The sequence below is a fragment of the Rhipicephalus sanguineus genome, chromosome 10 (genome assembly GCF_013339695.2).
Source record: "Rhipicephalus sanguineus isolate Rsan-2018 chromosome 10, BIME_Rsan_1.4, whole genome shotgun sequence".
Taxonomy (NCBI): domain Eukaryota; kingdom Metazoa; phylum Arthropoda; class Arachnida; order Ixodida; family Ixodidae; genus Rhipicephalus; species Rhipicephalus sanguineus.
In genome coordinates, this window is record NC_051185.1 from 128,625,749 (window position 1) to 128,632,941 (window position 7,193).

Here is a 7,193-nt window from a genome sequence, read left to right on the forward strand (position 1 = left end):
ACTGGCCTGTTGCTTTCCAAGCAATGAATGACTTGACTCAAGTAGTCGTCCTTGCTAGTTTCTTGTGTCAACCGCTTCAAAGTTGCTTCGCTGACAAGTGATGAAAGAACACTTACCGTGTCAACTTCTACGTCATCATCGGTGTTTTCTTCTGTGTTTCCCACGGGAGCTCGAGACAGCATGTCGGCGACCACCAAGCATTTTCTTGGAACAAAATGGAGCTTATAGTGGTATTTAAGTAAGCGAAGAAAAAATCGCTGCAATCTGGGCGGCATTTCTCCGATCGGCTTCTCAGAGATTGCTATTAAGGGTCGGTGGTCGGTCTCGAGGATAATGTTACATTCGTACACAAAATGGTGAAACTTCTCGCACCCGAGCACAACAGCCATAGCTTCTTTTTCTATCTGGGAGTATCTTCGTTGCGCTTCTGTTAAGACGCGTGAGGCATACGCAATTGGCTTCCACGAGTCATCATAACGTTGCCAGAGAGCAGAGCCTAGTCCATTTTGCGAAGCATCTGATGTTATTTTCGTAATCCTTTTAGGATCAAAAATCGCCAACACCGGACCTTCGCTCAAACTGTCACAAATCATTGTCCATTCTGTAGCGTGGTTTTCCGTCCACTCAAAGATACTACTCTTTTTTGTTCGGTCTGTGGCTGATGGTAGGAACTTTGCCAAATAGTTTGCGACACCAAGCATGCGCTGCACTGCTTGCTTATCCTTCGGTGGTGGCATACTTAGCAGAGAGCTGACCAAGGTAGGATTTGGGCGTATGCCGTCTGCTGCAATAACGTCACCAAGAAAAAAAACTTGCTCTCGCCAATGATGCATTTGTCTTCATTAAACGTTAGGCCAGCTTTCTGTGCTGCTTCCATTACCGCTCGTAACCTCTCATCGTGCTCTTGTCTTGTAATACCCCACATGATGACATCATCGACGTATACTCGCACACCTGGCAGCGTCTCGAATATTCCGCTGATAGACTTTTGAAACACTTCTGGGGCAGAGGCTATGCCGAAGGGGAGCCTCAAGAAATGGTAACGACCGAAGGGAGTCGCGAACGTACAGATTCTTGACGTTTCATCATGCAGGGGTATCTGGTAAAACCCCGAGTTGCCGTCAAGGCGCATAAAAAAATGTGCTCCAGCTAATTCAGATTCGATATCTTCTCGACGTGGCATCTCGTAATGCTCGCGCTTCAGACAGTGATTAAGTTTCCTCGGGTCCATGCATAGCCTTAGTTTACCGTCCTTTTTTCTGATAATAACCAGAGGACTTACCCAGTCCGTCGACTGGTCTTGCTCGGCTATAATGCCGGCTTTGACCATGCGGTCAAGTTCTTCGCGCAGAGGCTCCCGTAAGGCAAGGGGCACATGGAGGGCTGTCTGGACGACTGGGACAGCGTCTTCTTGAAGAACCATGGAGTATGGGCGGTTGATACATCCAGTCCCAGAAAAAAGGCGTCGATACTGCTGGACGACTTCCTTGCTGCTGCTTATCCCGACATCATTAACGGTACGCGAGAACAGTTCAAGCAGTTCTCTCGCTTGCAGTCCCAGTATGGTCTGCCGGTCCTTCTTCACGATGAAGAAATCAATCTTTGCCTTTTTGCTTCCGACGGTCACCGTGGTAGTCATGAAGCCAAGATGCTTGATGACTCCTCCGTTGTAAGATCGTAGGATACAGTTACTTCTAGTCAATGGTATCCTTGGTTGGAGCTTCTTGTAGGCAGAGAATGGCACGAGGTTGGCTTGTGATCCTGTGTCAACCTTGAACTCTAGTGTCCTGCCCGCAACTTGCGCTCTGACCACCCAGTCACGGTCACACGCGCTTCCAACGCTGTTGACACCGACGTCCAAGATGGAAAATTCCGAATCGCTATCCTCGGTGCTCCTTACTTCCTAGACTTGCCTGCTCCCCTTGCACCGGGCAGCAAAATGATTCTGCCCCTGACATTTCCTGCATGTTTTGCCAAATGCAGGGCAGCTTTGCGTACCGTGTGTGCGTTCACACCTGCGACACTTGAATGTGCTGGCTGTTCATCACACTGCTGCTGCTCCCGTCGTTTGACAGCATCAATCTGTCTCTGTTCTCGTGACCAAATCTCGTTTTGTGTGGCAGACATTTCCGCAGCCTTGCATACTTCTTCCGCTTTAGCCAAGGTCAACTTATTATCTTGCAGTAGCTTTTGTCTGACTTTGTCATCATTTGTTCCAAATACTATTTGGTCACGAATGAACGATTCTGCCATAGTGCCAAAGTTGCAGGACCGAGACATCTTTCTGAGCTCCCTGACAAACTGTTCGACTGGCTCACCTTGAGCTTGGATGCGCTTCCGAAACATGTAGCGCTCGTGCACTTCATTCAGGCGTTCTGCACAGTACGTGTCAAACTTGGCGATGACAGTTGCATAACTTTCTTGGCTCTCGTCGTCCCCGAAGGTGAAATTGTTGTAAACTTCCAGGTCATCACCTGCCAGAGTTAGCAATAAGGCAATCTTCGTGGCATCATGTCTAGGCTTTTTATCTGGCTCAGAGGCAGTCAAGAAAAGTTCGAACTTTTGTTTGAAAAGGTTCCACTGCTTACTGATATCGCTGGTGAAGTGCAGCGGCTCCGGTGGCTTCACAGGGTCCATGCTTCTGCGTTACCATGCACAAGCACTGTGGTCGTGGCTTCACGTTCTGACACCATGTATCGTGTGCGGTATCTACTGAGTAACAACAGCAAACGGTTTTCAGCATACGGAAAAAGCCCCCCAGCCTTTATTCGCACATGTTTTTTACCCTGTACAGGAAAGGGCACACAAGTGGCGAGCATGTGCCGTAGAGGCCACTTGCAGGCAAGCACCGCTTCGGCTTATCTACCTGATACAGAGGAAAGACACAGAAGAGCACCAAACTGCCAACTGTTTATTGCCAGCGCAGGCTGAAAAACAGGTAAACTTCCACACATGCGCAGTGGCGTGGAAAAGTTACCCCAAACGTGACATCACGTGAGCATTTCATTAAAGAAGGACAACTCTGATTGAAAGAGAACAATGAATGTGTCACTGACACAAGCGGACCCGTTACTTCTAATATGATATGCCTGTAGTAATTCCCTTGCTGTTTGATCTCTGCTTTTGCCGATAATCCTAGCTTATGCAAAATGTGGCACACACAAGCATGACCTGACATGCGCGGGAAGGTTCGCACCATCACTCTTAACAATGCTGTTGGCATGGTCCCTGAGGCGGTCGTTGATACACCGTCCCGTTTGACCTATGTAGGTCTTGCCACAGCTCAGAAGAATTTCATATACAACACCTTCGGCACAACACCTGAAAGGTTTCACGTGCCTCTTTTGGCACCCTTGCTGCTTAGCACAAGAGATTCGTTGGCACAAGTGCGCCAGTTTATTCGGAGCGGAAAACACAACAGGGATTGCGAACCTAGTGGCCACCTTCTTGAGGTTGTGGCTCAACTTGTGCAAGTATGGCACCACCTGTGGTTTGGCGCGCTCCCGTTCTGTCGAGTGCTCTTCCCGAGTGCTGAATTTCAGCTTCCGTAGCAGAGATTCGGCAATGGCATGCAAGACTGCTTGAGGAAAGCCAGCCTTTTCGAGTCTGCCAATCTGATTACACAGGCTGATCTGCATCATGTGCGGACACGATCTGCGCAGCGCGGATTGAAGGCAATGCTGAGCAATACCACGTTTTAGTCTTAGAATGCGCAAAATCAAATGGCAAAAGCTCTTTTTTACTGCAAGGCAGGTAAGCACAACATATATGATCGCTTCTCACGGCCAGGTTCATGTCTAAAAACTGCAAAGCATTGTCGGTTGGAAGCTCATGAGTGAAGGTTAATCCTTTGGCATTTGTGTTAAAGGCATTTAAAATAAAGTCCACAATTTCATGGTAGGGCACTGGGCACATCTTGTCTAAAACAATTAAAAAATCATAAACATATCCGAAAACATAAAAAGGACGTGATGAATTAGGCCCTTTACATATATGCCCTTTACACTGGCCCTTTACATAGCTCTCACATGCTACGAAAAGGCATTCGACTCAGTAGAGACACCAGCAGTCTTAAAAGCATGACGTCGCCAAAGAGCACTTGGAACATACCTTGGCCATTATTTACAAAAAATGTATAGCTACTTTGCTTCTCCACGAGAGAAGAAATGCAATAGAGAAAGGGGTAAGTTACAATATGCTGTTCATTGCATGCTGAAAAGTATTTAAACGTCCAGATTGGCATGAAATGGGAATAAAGATTAACAGAGAATATCTTGAAAACCTTCGATTTGCAAATGAGATAGTGCTCTTCAGGATTGATGGCGATGAATCTCAGAAAAGGATCCAGGACCTAAATTGAGGAAGTAATAAAGTAAAGCTAAGTTTGAATACATGGAAAACTAAGATAATGATTAATAGCCTGGCAAAAAGAGTTCATGATTAGCAACCAATGTGTGGAGTCGGTACCAGAATACCTAGGTGAACTGCTTACACGAGAGCGTACTCATGAAAAGGAAATTCCCCGAAGGATAGGCTGGAGCCAAACGTCGGCAAAAAATGTGCAGCCCACTCAGACTCACTCTTGAAATATATTTTGCCCTTAGCGCTCACTCGGACTCAGGCTCACCAAAATTTTTCTCAACCGAACTCACTCGGACTCAGACTCACCAAAATATTACTCACCTGGACTCACTCAGACTCGTGGCTCGATTCAGATGAGTCAGAGTGAGTCGACTCATGAGTGAGTTTGCCGACCTATGGCTGGAGCGCTTACGGTAGGCATGATGGCAGGCTATCCCTAAAGGAGAGTGTGTACAACCGTTGTAGACTGCCAGTAATGACATAGGGGTGGATATTTGGAGGCTGACAAAGAAATGACAGAACTTAACAACCATGCGATGGAATGAAGAGTGATAGGCATAGTATTAAGAGACAGACAGTGGATTAGGGAACAAGCAGGGGCAGCCGAAATTAAGAAGTGAGCAGGTGAAGAACCGATGGTCAGCGATAGATACCAAAAGATAGCCGAGGAAGTTCAAAGCCAGATAGGGTAAATTGGAGATCATTGGAAGAGGCCTTCATCCTGCAGTTGACATAACATAGGCTCAGAATGGTCATGCTGAATGATGGTTGTAGCTCCCACATAACAGTTACCTCTGTGAGGTCCTTGATAAAATGGCAGCTGGATAGAAAGCAACAAGTTGCTAGGTGTGGTTACAGGGAGGGCAAACCACCTTATCTATATTGACATGCATTCATACACTAACTGTTCTTTCTTTCGGATATTGAAAAAGCTTGTGATACCATGTGGTGGCAAGCAATCTTGAAAGATTTTTTTGTCAATGGGAATACGAGAAAATATGTTGAGCCTAATTGAAAGCTAGATTCCAAATTGAACAATCCGTGTCAAATTTGGTAGCACCTTCTCCGGGACATTCTTTCAAGAGACTGGCATACACCAGAGACATGTACTGAACCTGTATGCCGTCAAATTTAATGGGCTGCACACATCATTACCACCTACAATGTTTCACTGCTTTTACTTAGATGATGCCCAATTATACTGTAAGTGTTAATCTGTAAATAGTACATTCTTTTCTGTACTGATGTGGTGAAAATAAAGCAAATTTTAACACCTCAATGTCCTTGCAATCTGTGAGTGACATGTTCAGCTCAGCTCGAACAAATTGTCCAACTCGGTATTGCAACCTTGCAACCTGTGCCTTCAGGACAAGTCCCATAAAGATCATAGAATCAGATCTCTGCATGTTCAATAAACCCCGCTGGGGCGTCTGCGCGAGCAGGCATTTGGTGAGCGACGTCACATGCACCCAAGCCAATGAGTGGGTTTTCAGCCCCCTCCCACACCTCTCAGTGCGCAACCATGCCATGTCCGGGGAAAAGGGGATCTTGGGGGTTGAGCTGGCGCCAGGTGATTGGACCTTTACTGCCCCCCGGCAGAGGCAACACACCCCTTTGGCCCCGGCTTCACGTAGACGGCACCCCTGGGCTGACCACCCAGGGGAAATCGGCAGTCGCCTTTTCCTGTCTCTCCCCCTGTCACATCTTCGTCTATCTCTTTCACTTTTCATCTTTCCTGTCTTCTCCTCTCTTCAATTTACTTTAGTTTTTCCTGGCGGCAAGGGCTAACCTGGGGTACAGTACCTAACCTTGGGTATGCTATATCAGGTTGTAGTAGCTACATACAGCTGGCGTCTGCAATTCGTGCGGGTCTTGTAGTGTCCCCTTGTTGGGCTCAATGGTGGGTGGCTGGCGTTGCTACCGAAATCAAATAATCTCTCATGGCTTCGAACTCATATCCACCCCTCCCTGATCGCCCTCTTGGCAAAAGAGGGCACACCGATGAAGCCCACTTCTTCCTGCAGAACAAAAAAGAAACCTACCCAAAACATCATGTCATTCATTTAGACAGTACAGACAAGAAAGTGACAAATATCTCGCCATTCCTTGTATCTGGATGCCTGACTGAAACCATCAGAAGTGGCTTCAAAGCCACCAAGATGGCCAGTGGAGATCTGCTCGTTGAAGTGAAAGACAGGTCACTAAATGACAAGTTAACAAACTTTGTGGCATTTGGCAACAGCCCCATTTCTGTTAGTGCACACTGCATCATGAATACAGTGAAAGGTGTCGTTTCATGTGAAGACCTCATAGGTCTCTCGGATGATGAACTGTTAGACGGATGGAAGGAAGAAAATGTCGTAAATGTACAAGGGATCAAAATGAGGCGAGACAACAAAGAACTACCAACCAGACACATAACACTTACCTTTAGAACTAGTACATTACTAGACACAGTACAAACAGGGTATATCAATTTACACGTCAGGCCCTAACATCCTGAACCCCCGGTGCTGTTTCAAGCGCTAGCGGTTCGGGCATGCGTCTGAAAGCTGCCGTGGGCAGCTCACTTGTGCAAAATTGGCCACAACGGGACATTCTTCTGATGGCAACAGTGCGCAGGCCGAGGCCCATTGTGCCAACTGCGATGGAGCCCACCCCGCATGTTCCTAATCTTGTCCTTCCTGGAAAAAAGCAAAAGAAATTCTCACAGTGAAAGTCCAATTGAACATCAGCTTCCGAGAGGCCTGGCAGCGCGTATCACGAACCTTCACTGACAAACCATCATTCCCCAATGCAGTGCATTGGGGGGCAGCACTACAATGGCCTCA